The sequence below is a fragment of the Mya arenaria genome, chromosome 2, assembly GCF_026914265.1.
Source record: "Mya arenaria isolate MELC-2E11 chromosome 2, ASM2691426v1".
NCBI lineage: Eukaryota > Metazoa > Mollusca > Bivalvia > Myida > Myidae > Mya > Mya arenaria.
Genome location: NC_069123.1, coordinates 40,284,383 through 40,299,065, shown reverse-complemented (window position 1 = coordinate 40,299,065; position 14,683 = coordinate 40,284,383). Strand labels below are relative to the sequence as shown.

General features: G+C 33.2%; 1 protein-coding gene across 3 annotated transcripts in view; it reads right to left on the bottom strand.

Moving 5' to 3' along the window:
- LOC128220719 (voltage-dependent calcium channel gamma-7 subunit-like) overlaps window positions 1-14,683 on the bottom strand; it is a 159,542-nt gene that overhangs the window by 71,157 nt on the left and 73,702 nt on the right. The window contains exon 1 of one of the 3 annotated variants that reach the window (XM_052929237.1): window positions 4,135-4,190. The exons of the other annotated variants lie outside the window; for them this stretch is intronic. The gene's annotated coding sequence lies outside the window, so the exon portion shown is untranslated. Of the gene's footprint in view, window positions 1-4,134; window positions 4,191-14,683 lie in introns of those variants that run through there. 3 annotated transcript variants of the gene reach the window in all.

The window sequence follows — 14,683 nt, the reverse complement described above, 5'->3', positions numbered from 1 at the left end:
TACCCTAAAAGGATATTGTATCACATATTTGGCTACTCGACTTTACTCTTTAGTCTCCAATGTATTCTATTAATAAATGTTTGTATGTATTTCAAACTGTAAAATGAGAAGGCATGATCAATATATTTATTGAAAACCAGAAAGAACACATAGCATATACCCAGCGGACACAATACATCCACGGCTGATGTGTATATTGTTGGCAGTATCTGTCATTAATTTTCGGATATCGCACATCGTATCTACGTCAGACAAACGGGATGACGAAATGACTGGCAATAAAAAATGTTTGTGCGCTCGTCAATTAAAATGAAGACATAAACTCGTAAACATGTTTATATTTTTGCTTAACTTGCATAATATTTTACCATTGTAAGATATTATATTTACTATTTGTCCATATCCCTAAACACGTGGTATTATAATTCACTCAATATCATCGAAAAACCGCCACAGACACTGTGGTTACTAAATTAAGAATGTGATTGACAAACCCTCCACAACAACCTGACAGAATGCCTCAAAAACGACGGTCTGCAAATTACGACGTACCGGGGAATGGAACTCGTGGATACCGTATTTGTCATTCTTAATGGAAGATGCTGCAGCACAACCGCTAATTAATAACGCCTTCCGTGGGATATCTTAGACTTAGATTTTACCGTCAAAGGATTCTTGTACACGCACGTTTCAACGTATTAAAATGCTGACACAAAATCGACAGTATAATTTAAACAAGGTTGAAAATAATCGGACAAATACTCATGTCATTGATTTCTACTCTCTTTAAGGCAAACGGCATTAGGGGTGTTGGAGTATAAACTACATTATTAGGTTACATCCCCAATACATCCCACATGGTGTTTGGTGGCTTAGACATAAACATACGTTCAACAAGATATACACAAGGCAATGAAACGGAACGGGCCATAGATTGCGATATTAACTTAAATACATGACAGATGTTGTTTGGTCTGACGCTCAAAATAGTTTCTAACCGTTTAAGACAATGAAGATATCACATACAGTAATATGAGTTCTTTTTAGGCAAAATATTTCCATGGACAAACATCATCAATTTAATTCAAGCGTCATCTCTTTGAAACTGCGGACGAGGTTGTCAATAAGTAACACCGAGTGTTTACCTAACCAACTTACCTAAAAACAAACCTAAAATTGCATGTGGCTATCATCTGTATTAAACACGAGGAGGATTTGGCAAATATTGATAGCGTACTGAAACAACAAACATGAGACCTGAAATATTGACGATAGATAAAGAGCATGCCAAATTAGTAAATTTTTTGCAACTAATGTAGTCAGCAGTATAAGAACAATTTGGTTTAGAACATTTTCATTTCCTACTATTTACAATCATGTGTATTATTACGTTTTAAGACAGGCGATGTTTCCTATTCTGTTTGTAAGGTTTGTCAGGTTATAGCTGTTAAGGGCCTTTCACATTGAAAAATGCTTGAAGGACCGAAACCAAAAATGTTTAAAAACATCAATTTGTATTTAGTTCTGAGGTTCAAGATTTAGCAAGTATAATTTATATATCCATTGCAACATGTGTGGCTGTATTTGAAAGTCTAACACATTTTACGAAATATTTCCAATTAAAAAGCACTTATTTTTTCTGAAAATGTCTTTATACACAATGGATATATATTATTATGCCTAAATTGTCAATTCTACCTAATCAACAATGTCATGATGTTTTAAAGTGATTTCAGCTATTTTAAGAAAGATATTTGCATTTTTATAACAAGGACATGAATGTAATCCATTTAATATCTTTCTTATTTGAAAAGATATCATCATGCAATCACAAGACCTTGTTGATTAGGTAGTCTTGGGCATTTTGACGTAAAAACTAATGTATAATGTCGCGAGACTATTCCAAAAAACTGTAAATGCTTTTTTAACGTAAAACTGATAAAGATCTTCTTCCGAATATTTGTGTGAACTCCTTACTACCCTAAAACATGCTACAAAAGATGTATGTTTTACTCCCGAAAAAGATCGTTCCTCAAAACTACATAAATTAACAAAAACTTTTGAAATGTTTATTTTTTTGCCTTTCACACGTACCCTTGCACTGTGGATGGCCCTAAAACAATATTAACTAGACATCTGTGCTTGATTGAGTTCAGGCTTAAACCACGTATTACATTGTTATGTAATTCTGAGGTGTTTTGTTTATATGTTCCATCTTAATCCCGTAATCAAAACTTAAACGAATATTATTACATACTAATAGTTTCGTACACATGAGTCCAAACGTGTCTACGAACGCACACAATATATTCCATATCATACTTTTTATTGCCAGTAACGGTAGGTGCAATTCTATCGACACCGCATGGCACCAAACGAAGCAATGGACCATTATGATAAAATGAATGATCCCGCCATACGTCAATTCATATGATACAGTAATATTTATTGTTTCACCGCATTTCTTTGCTCTAAATTCGGAACGAAATGACATTTACTGCTCACCTGAGATTTGGCCAGACGTTGTGTCTCTTGCTACATACTTTATTGGTTGAGATGAGGTATTGATTAAGGCATAATTGTATTTAGGCAAAATATACTAAGCAAATACAGCATACTATGTTAAGCCAAACTTCGTGAGATAAGCAACATTTGTGTGTTTCAGCATCTTTTATCGCTCGAGGCGATTATTGTATGCACGATTCTTCTTTATGTTAAACAACTGACCGTGCCCAAGCTTTAATTTAAAATACTTTAACCAAAACGAAAGTGTTGTTATGATGTTTGTTGGTTTTTCTTTATCTGGAATAGTTCTATTATTATATCGACTTTTATTATGACAAGGCGTTCATGGCGTTATACTTGTATTATGGCCAAGTGTTCTTGACCTCATACTCGTATTGTGAGTAAGCGTTCTTGCTTTCAGACTTGATTTATAAATAAGTGTTCATGGCGTCATTAAGTGATGAAATTAGACTCTGCTACTGTATGTTTTCCTATTGTCTCAGTAGCAGTTGGCAAAATACATACATATTATCCTTGCAATAACATGTGTCAATTTAATATATCTCTTAAAATACATATTGTGTGCATAAATGAAATATCTCAAAAGTAAAAACGATTCCTAGATGATTCTTTCTTAATGAAACGTATATCCCAGCAGTGTTTACCGCCACCATACAGGATGAACATAAACAAAGTGTTTAGAGAGTTATTATTCTAGAATCAAGCCGTAGAGTTTTCGTAGCAACCGATCTGGCATGAGTTACCTAGTACCATGGAATGTATGCCCATTGATTCGTCTAGCCAGGGTTTCATATTAAGATACTTATAATAAGTTTATTGTCCAAGAAACAAACGGGGTTATATTCAAAATGTTTATTCTCTTTTGAAATTAAAACTGTGACAATAAAACAACTGCAATATAGTATTAATTTAGAAGTACATATTTGACACTGATCCAACACGATAACATTTGTCTCTTGGATATCGGATATGTATGTTATAAATATTATTGGATTAAATCAGCCTGTAAAGGAAATAGCAACAGTTTGGGGTTCTGTAAGCAATCTCCTTCATATCGGAAGATGGCCCTTTTGTCACATGCTCTTCTTATTAAACGTGTAAACCAAAAATCTACAAGATACATCAGCTACAGTTTTGCAGTTAAATAAAAGTTATCAGATATTAAGTATCATTGAAAAATACATGAATATGGGGAAGGCTAGAAATAAAATTGTTTTTAGGATATTAGAACTTCGAAAGAAATACAAAGGAGAAAAGTAATATACAAGAACTTGAGTGACGAGTGAAGTATTCTTTAAAAGCACGTCAAATATGGTACAAAAATAAATGTTCTCCACTCATTTAACTTAAGCTAAGCTAGTAAGTATGTAATTCCCTAAAATAGCACAAACCTTTATTGCGCCAAAGTGTATAACAATTAAAGAAGAGAAATATTAACAAATAGGTAATACTAGTTTTCACGAATGAAAAGAATTTTAACTATCTTACGTAGACATTAAACGGTAAAAAAGTGAAATGCAACAAAAACATTCGTACAATTATAATAGCCTTATTATCATAAGATAACATATCAACAAAAAAACAGTATCCACCACTCAATGCACTTACTTTAATGTTGTTTTGTTGGAGCAATACTATCCTCACAAGGAAAACTGCTTGAAAGAATGTTTAACATCTGGTTTCCTATTTCAATAATTCCTCAACTTGTTCTTCAAAATTTAGCAATAGAACAATAATTGACTGTACATTCTTAATAATCGTTCATAAAGAGTGTTACGTTTATTGCTGCTTTCCAGTATCGAAATGACAAAAATGAGGCATTGGAAGAACTTATCTACTTCCAAGCATTTGGATAATGATTGTGAATGACCAAAACTGAACTCAGATGAATCCAGTGTGTCTGTTTCTCCTATACAGATGAGCCAGGCAATATCTGAAAGTAATGTACAGACATTGCCAATAATTTATATACCAAGCGTGGATACATTTTGTCGGTTAAAAGTATTTGCTCTATGTGTTTTTGATTCAAACTTATTCACTATGATCTCTCGATTTACAGATTAATATAAATGCAAACGTTTATTCTAATAATACAGTGAAATCTACAGAGACAAGCCGAGCAGCTTATAATTTAACATGATCCCATTTTGGGCAAAATATTAATGGCCAACCGCCTCAAATCCAACATCCCTGACTTTTAAGAATCCAACATCATCGATTTTAAGGCAATAAAATTGAGGCTCAAACACAAAATCATCTCCTTTCATAGCAATAGACCAAAACATATCAGGCTCAAATGCTACAAGATTTACTTAAAATCAGAAATGATTTAACATGGTTTTATTGGCGAATGGCGAAATGTCATTTTCTAACAGCCTTAACTGGCTTTGTATTCCTTAAAATATAAAAAAAAAACTTAATGCAAAACAGCCTGAAATGCGACATGACCCCCTTAATATATAATAGATCAAGTCCAGAGGATGCAACATTGTCCAGCAGCATCATATGTAATTTGATCTCCGTTAAAGGCAAAATATCGATTCGATATTAACGTTTCGAAGATTTCAACATTTAGTTCATATACATTAAATACATTTCCCCTATAAACAAACAAACAAAAACATTAACCCCATTAGCAAAGGAATTATCTTGCGGTAAAACCGGTACGCGAGCGCTCAATCTTCCAACAACTCGTTTGAATAGTAGTATGTTGAATCTGTGCTGGTTTGCTCTTTGCAATATAATAATATATGTTTATGAATTTATTTCCGATTTTTCTCCCAAAATAAGCCTGCACGACGTCATTTTCTTATTTCACAATCTAAGAGAGCGCACTTGACAAGGGATTAAATATGCTTATGTGATAAACGGTGATGTTCTTTTGCCAGTTATTATGACAAATTCGTCAAATAATGGACCATTTACGTCGTTTTTTCAATGAACATCTAAAGAAATACACATATCAATAGAATGTCCGGAAAAATGTTGCTTTACAAACATTAATTAAAATGTTTTATTACAGTAACTGAAATTGACTTTCTGAAAGTAAAAATATTGCTCTCTGAACCATAGTTTGTCCGCAGTTGTTGTCATTATCTATGGTGTCTTTTCTACGAGTGTAAGGAACAGTGAGAACTAAATTAAAGTCATTCGATACGAGAGACCTCAACGTGCTTTATTAGCCTTTAAATAACCTTGACATATTCTTGACAGCAAGTGTTTCGTACTGACAATGTAATACCAGTTAAGATACAAACACTATTTGTGTGAGTTGTGCAGCTGTTGTAGTATTGTCTCTTTTAACCGTAAAGTCTTTAAACAGCAGTTTTTTCTCTCAATATTGTAGAAAGTTATCTTCGAACAGTCCCTGGAACCCCGTCTCAAAACAACAGGGGATTTCTAATATATGATGATATTTTTAGACATCACATTTATATCCATTGTAAACACAGAACTAAGTATAGAAACAAATGGTTATACAATGTCCGTATTCATAAAATGTTATTAATATGCATCTTGTCCCAATATACCTCATATTTCTTTTCCTGGGATGGTTCTTCCGTTGACAACAAGTGACAAAAATAACAGACTTTGCTGTGCAAATTTTTGCAAAGAAAAAAAACATTTTTTGAAAGATGTATTGTCTATCTTGTTGAAAAATAATCGCAAATCAAAATGCCCTCTCGGGAAAATAATATATTATAGAGAGGACATAATTGTGGAATTATACCTGGCAGTCTCGAAAAAGACACGTTGGCCAAAGATATGACCCAACATTTTTGATACAGTATTATATTACGCCTCCACCATAAATGATGCAACGCCATTGGTCCACGACTCGTCACGCGATGACCCCATATTTTTCCATATGAGGTCACCAAATTTATAACGAATCAAAATGTCGTCTTTATCCGATTCCGATGAATAAATGAAACATTTTAACATGTAAACAGGCAGTCGACGTGATATATACGTTACGGCGTTAGTAGGTGACTCCGTAAATTATCATTTCATTTCAAATATTTGGAAAAAGCTCCCAAACAAGCTCTATAGATACATTATTACTGTTATAGGCTCATATTAATATGCTGAACTCATCGCTACATAAGTATTTGTATTTTAGCTTCGGTTTACGTAAAATAGTAGAGCTGCTGACATACCATTTTGATGATGAGCACACGATCTATTTCTAAATTAAGTCATATTATTTATTCATGTTATTAAAATGAATTCTATAAGTATTGGTCACATTTGATGTTAATTAAAGTTTTCATCCTATAATCTTCTTAACCTTTGAAAACATGAAATTTTGAAAGGACAAACATTGTTTTTAGTGTTTGTTCATACAAATAGATACGGTCGTTGTAAATGCCAACAGTTTAACAATTTGTTCATGGAGAAGCTACTGCATATCAATATATGTGAAGGATTCCGTCAAAAATCAGTAACCGGTCAGTTACATACGAACACTTAATATATATAATTATACATAATCAGGTCTATTAATAGTATTAACTGTCTTGTGAGACCCATATTTGCTTGTAAAAATGTGTTTTATAACACGAGTAAATGGTTTTCCGATTAGCTTAACTAAGTTGAAATAAGTCAATATCATATTTATAATTGAATCATTTATCTCGATATACATCAGGGTTGAAGTGTCTGTATTGGGACATAAGATTTTTTCTTAGAAACCCGTGAAAGTACGTCATTCTGTGAGAATCGTATTTGATAGTGTATACATAATTGGTTTCTGACTTTACCACGTTCTTGATTTAAATCTACAAATGCAATTAGAGTATATGATACGAAATAATCTCATATTGTACATGAGACAGCATTAGTTTTTGTCAAATATTTTATGGTTCCCCATAGTCTGGGCCATGCATATAAAATTGGTAAATCAAATAACGTTTCGAATAATGTTTCGATGATACATACGTATTGCTGTTCTATCTTCGGCTATAAAGTGATTCAATTTACGTTTTCTGAAGATGAATAGATGAATAGTCAATAAAACCATATCTGATCAGTTTTAAAATTCCAGGTAAGAGATACGATTTACTTTGCGGAAAATTCTAAAAACAGCATACGGATATTAAATATTTGCGAGCAAGTTCAATCGACAATTCTGCTTCATGAATATTCTCCAAACAAAACAAATGTCTTTCTTTGCTTTGTCAGAGACTAAAAAACTGATATCCCTCTGTCAGTTGACAATGTCGTGATTTACTGCCTGGCTTATTCGTCCTGATACGGAGAATGCCTTTTGCATTAATATTACGTTTTTGTTTGATTCTCTCGTTTACAATTTTGTTCCACAAACAACATTTTGAGTAATGTCTTCGTTGAAGAGATTTCAATCTAACACAAACAAACAAGCAAATTCGTTGAATTTATATCTCTCGCCTGATTGGGTAAAAGTGGGTGGAATGGAAATCAAGTATTCCAAAATATTCCAACCGAAACATGCAAAACAGCATCCGATTTGTGGACTCTTATGAGCGTTAAATATGAGATATGAAAGTTTTTGCAATTTAAAATAAGACAATATTACATACATCTATAGCATTTAGATTCGGCCTTTGTAACCTCATTTTTACCCCATTTCGCCCTTTTTCAAACTAATGAAACTATTTATCAAGGCAAATCTCTGACTAAGTTTCATGAAGGTTAGACTAGACTATTTCGAAATTATTGCCTCTAGAATGTTCATAATGATTTTCTAAAACTAAAACTATTATCGTACATATTAACCCATGCGACCTAGTATAAAAATAACACAACAATTTTAGGCAAATATTCTGAAAAAGTTTCATACAGATTGAAGCGGGTTTTTTGCCTCTGTTTGTTTCCAAGATTGGACCCAATGACCCCACTTAAAATGTTTACAAAGATTACTTCAAGAGGAACATTTTGACCTCCGTTTTATCAAAGACTGACCAATGAATACCAATATCTATTTCCGGACATTATGTTTCAAAGAATTGCCGTAAGGACTTGATTCATACCTCATGTGAACAAGTTTCAAACAAATCAATAAAACTATCAAGGAAACTCATCCTATTAAGTTTCAAAGATATTGGACCAGAAATGTTGCCTCTAGTATGTTCCCAAAATATTTGTTAAAAATGACTTAGTGACATAGTATTTGATCCAATGTGACCCACTTTTTAATGCGGTGAGATTTCTTCAAGGTGTCACATTCTGTCCAGGTTTGAATATAATCTGACCAATCAATAACATGATATGGTTACGGCCAAAAAAACCTAATTACTTAATGACCTATCGCCTTATGAACTGTAACGTAGTTTTAAATTTGTCCAAGAGTGTAGCATAGGGGAAGACTCTAATGACGAGTGATGAATAAATAACCAAATGTAATGACTCTAGTGTGTTTTTTAACCTTGTGACCTACTTTTTGACCCCATGTAATCAATGTTTACAAGCGGTCAATTTCTTTATCATGGAAAACATTCTGATTAAGTTTGAACATAATCCGTCCAATCACTTACAAATTATGGTTCCAGATAGAAAAAAAACGAAAGGACGGAAGCATGAACGGAAGGGCAGACGCACGGACGGATAACGCCAAAACAATATCAACCTCCTGAAACCTTCTGTCGGCGGGAATAATAAGTGCTTAACGACTTATCATCCGTTTACATTATCTACAATTCACATGTTTGCAGTTTATCAAATCTTTGTCATCTATCCATGGTGTTGCTGTACTCACTGTATGGCGAAAATCCTTTTCAGTGAGTTATAAACAGCTTAGCAAAACCTGCCAGGTTTGCATCAGGTTTTGGAATATAGACACCTATGCTCAAATAAGTCCTTGAATTATTTTTATGACGCAAAGAAGCGTTATTTATGAACTGGAATTGCTCCAGACAGTATTGAAAATATATTTTAAGTTTCTAATAAATTAAATCATACAACCTTCGTGGAAAATAATTGTTTGTTTTGGAGAAAGATGTTGACGATGCCTTAAGTCTATTCATGGCGTTATGCCCATTTGACGCAGCAAACCTTTCATTCTACATTAGGAGTGGTGAAATGAAATGTGAATTATGAATTTGCAAATGAACTGCAATTGTTCAAGAAATCATTCGTGCGAATGCTTTTGCTATTATATGATGATGACCGGTTAGAGGGACTGCAATCCCCCAGAGACAGAATGAACGGTCAGACTCGTTAATTGTCAATATTTACTATGAGATTAAATTGCTCCAAAGGGTTTAAGATGTGCGTCTATTATGTCTACGGGCGTACGTTCTACACATCATTGTTTTAAAAGTACTAAGTTAAATGAGGCTCTCTACAAATAGATTTGCTCTCTTTTTATCTTTTTTCGCAAGAAAGTTTAAACAATTTATAGTAAATTTGCTGAGTGTCTGTTAGTCCTTTTTATTGGGCCTCTAAGCAGGGCTTATATTTGGCAGTCCGACTATTGGTCGATAGCAATGAATTGTAAGATGGTTATCACTAAACTGTTATCCTTTGTACTAAACGAATTGCATGGTTTTCCACCTATAAACACCTGTTTTTGTTGATAGTGTTGTTGATAGTGTTGTTGTTGTTGTTGTTGTTGTTGTTGTTGTTGTTGTTGTTGTTGAAAGCAACGCTTTCATTCTTAGGTACAATCGTTTGCTATGCAGAACTATTCGTCTTTTGAAGCATGTCTTGCTGTGTTAATCACGAGTTTTTGTCAACATTTTTCTTGAAGAACAATCCCTTTCGTCAGATCGTACTGCTTGCTTACTCGTTTGATAATATAAATATGTGTTTGTAGCAAAACTTGAATTATTTTGGTCCCTTACTTTTTTTTCATAAAACCATGCCATAAATACAAGTATAGCAATGCAATATCTCAAATTATTTACATGAGGACTTGATGCAAAACATTAAAATCATAAAGCGCAAAGTTTTAAAATTAAGTAAGACCGACTGATTTATCTATTGGTTTACAAAAATCGCCAATAGCTAATTCAGTACCAAACGATTGGTGATCACATGGGTACAGATTCTGAAATGTCGTTAATTTTATTTTGATAGAAACGGTCAGTGTCAATTGGTTTCCAGAAAACATAATTTGGTTTTGCAGCTGTATTTCCGATTTTCCTGTCAAAATAACAATAAATAGATTTCTTGGATGACAGTTCTCTTCCAAATAAAGCGAATATAGCTGCAGGTGGTTGATGGACTACTTCGAAGGTATTGATATGCAATTGTTTGTCGACATACAATTACGATTTTATTTTGTTTTCTTTTTTGTATAAAGATATGACAACCCCACCTTAATTGTATGTAACAGTTTGCTCGTTAATTACTTGAGCCAGTTCGAATGATACTACATTGAACTGATATTACATTGGTAGGGTACTGAAGTAGTATGATATTACATTGGTATTATACTACATTTGTATGATAATAAATTGACATGATACCAGATTGGTATGATACTATATTCTTATGATACTTTTATATTCACAGATACTACATTGGTTTAAAAATAACTGTAAATGTGTAGAAAACGTATTTGTTTTGCTTATTTCAATGAAAATAATACTCTCGTTATATCGTCGGAGCATATATTTTGCCAGCCTGTCATTTTCGAGAGTGTAAGATAAAATTCCATAATAACATTCTCTCTCTCTGGCATATTATTTCCCGAGGGGTCATTTTGATTTAGAATTATCTTTTCACAAGATCTACAACACATCGACAACACATCTTTCAAAAGACGTTATTGTTTTCAATGCTACAATTTTAGCAGATAAAACCTGCAAATACTTTCCGTTGTAGTCAACAGCAAAACCATTACAGCAAATGATCTGTGAAAGAAACCTCCATAACATTTTGGTTTTATATATCTAATTTTGAAAATGCACGATTTAATACAATGTGTTCCTATATTTAGTTCTGCAAGTGTTTACCATGAATACCAACGACATATCTAAAACCATATCATATATCAGCAATACCCATTTCTTCTAGGACCGGGTTACGAGGACAGATCGAGGAGAATTATTTTTGATGATATTGAGGTCAAAGCAATATCGTTCATTGTATGAGTCCAAGACGTTACGTTTGATAAACACGAAAACGACACCAACTGCCCCAGCCACAAATGTAATGTTCGTTTTTGAATTGGTATACTATTAGCCATACAAAATCTATCAAAGTTGTTTAATGCTTAATAAGGCACTTTTATTTCTCGGAATTCAACCATGATGATTTAAAGAATTCATTGTTCCTGATACTTTTAGACAAAATGTCCCATTGATAGGGAGTGACATGACAACAACTGCGGAAAATTTTGCTTCATTATAAGAATACTTGCAGAAACTCAAGGAAAAACACTTTTTAGGTTCTGTTTGCAGCATGAATAAATATGAAGGATTTATGGTAGGTAAAAATTTATCGGAAGCAATTAAAATACGATATACCTTATTGATGATTGGCCAAGCCAGACAATATTAGTAATCTTTTACAATGTTTTATCTTGTAAGTAAGTTATAGATATATATATTAAAAATTACGGTTCAAACATGTTTATGTATACGACAAACAAATAATATTCTTGTACTATTTTCGATGTTTTGTAACACATGAAACACGATGTTCAGTTCATTTTTTACACGTCAAAAATATAGTCGCTCACTAAATAATATAGTTGTAAGAAGATATATTTGAATGTAAATGTATCACAAAAAAAACTGTTTAAAGGTTTACATGTTATAAAGTATGTTCTGTTATTTTCATGTTTTGTTTAAGCAAATGATAATCTAAGTAATGTTTGTTTAGCTGTTCATCGAATGAATGGCGTGAAAGGTCGATTTATTTTCATATTTGGCATCATTAGTCAGAGAGTGTATTATAAGTTTAAACCATTAGTGTATTGACGAACATGTCAAATGCGCTTTGTTCGGAAGCATAATGGACAACTAATTCATAAAGAATAGTTAATTTGACATTGCCAATTGTATATTAGAATATATTCAATTAACTGCCATTTATTTGGACGAGTTGTCGGAAAGTTGAGCGCTCACAAACCGGCTTAACCACTAGGGAATTATTGTACTAATGGCGTTGATGTGTTTTGTGTTTGTTTGTTGTTGTTTTTGTGCAGGAAATTATCCTTTGACTTTGAAAGGGATCATTTTACATTCGAGTTTGCTGGGCATTGCTCTTTTTTCCTATAAAAGAGATCATGTTCCGTTGGGCTGGATGGGCCTACCTTTTATTTCCTGTAAAAGAGCTCATTTTACATTTGAGGTTGGTCGGTCTTTTCTGTAAAGGAGCTTATGTTATATTTTAGGTTATGGGTCTTTGGACCTTTGCCATTTAAGGAAGTCATGTTACAATTGTGGTTATAGGCGTTGAACCTTTCTTTTGAAAAGAGGTAATGTTACATTGGAGGTTGTTAGACCTTGAGCTTTTCTTCAAGGGAGATTATATGACATCGTACGCTATCCGACTTGTCTCTGTCGTCTCCAATGCATTCTATAAATAAATGTTTGTATTTATTTCAAACTGTAAAATGAGAAGGCAGGATCAATATATTTTACTGAAAACCACTAAGAACACATAGCATATACCCAGCGGACACAATACATCCAAGGCTGGTGTATATATTGTTGGCAGTATCTGTCATTAATTTTCAGATATCGCACATCGCATCTACGTCAGACAAACGGGATGAAGAAATGACTGGCAATAGAAAATGTATGTGCGCTCGTCAATTAAAATGAAGACATAAACTCGTAAACATGTATGTATTTTTTTGCTTAAATTGCATAATATTTATACCATTGTACGATCATATATTAACCATATGTCCATATTCCTAAAACATGGTATTATAATTCACTCAATATCATCGAAAAACCGCACAGACACTGTGGTTACTAAATTAAGAATGTGATTGACAAACCCTTCACAACAGCCTGACAGAATGCCTCAAAAACGACGGTCTGCAAATTACGACGTACCGGGAAATGGAACTCGTGGATACCGTATTTGTCATTCCGTATGGAAGATGTTGCAGCACAATCGTCTATATTTAACGCCTTCCGTAGGATATCTTAGACTTGAATTTTTCCATCAAAGGATTCTTGTACACGCACATTTCAAAGTATTGAAATGCTGACACAAAATCGACAAAATAATTTAAACAAGGTTGAAAACCATCGGACAAATACTCATGGCATTGATTTATACTCTCTTTAAGGTAAACGGCATTAGGGATGTTGGAGTATAAACTATATTATTAGGCTACATCCCCAATACATATATGGTGTTTGGTGGCTAGGACATGAACATACGTTCAACAAAATAAACACAAGACAATGAAACGGAACGGGCCATAGAATGCGATATTAACTTAAATACATGACAGACGGCGTTTGGGCTGACGCTCAAAATAGTTCCTAACGGTTTAAGACAATGAAGATAGATGATTGTTCTGACTCAGTCTGTTATTTTGATTTCACCTACAGTAATATGAGTTCTTTTAAGGCAAAATATTTCCATGAACAAATATCATCAATTTAATTCAAGTGTCAACTCTTTGAAACTGCGGACGAGATTGTCAACACGTAACACCGAGTGTTTACCTAACCAATTTACCTAAAAACAAACCTAAATGAAAAAGAGAGAGAAAAATGCATGTGGCTATCATCTGTATAAAACACGAGGAGGATTTGGCAAATATTGATAGCGTACTGAAACAATACCAATGAGACCTGAAATATGGACGACAGAGAAAAAGCATGCCAAATAAGTAAATTTATGGCAAACAATGTAGTCAGCAGTATAAGAACAATTTGGTTTAGAAAATAATCATTTCCTACCATTTATTATCATGTTTATTATTAAGTTTTAAGACAGACGATGTTTCCTATTCTGTTTGCTATGTTTGACATGTTATAGCTGTAAAGGGACTTCCACAGTCAAACATGCTTGCAGGACCGAAATTAAAAATGTTTATGTTTTGAGGTTCAAAATTTAGCAAGAAAAAATATATATCCGTTTCAAAATGTATTCAGGAGTTGAGCACATTTTACGGAAGAAGGTTTTATCAGATTTCCAATGAAAAAGCATTTTATTTTTTCTGAAAATGTCTGTATACAAAATGAATATGTTTTTATGC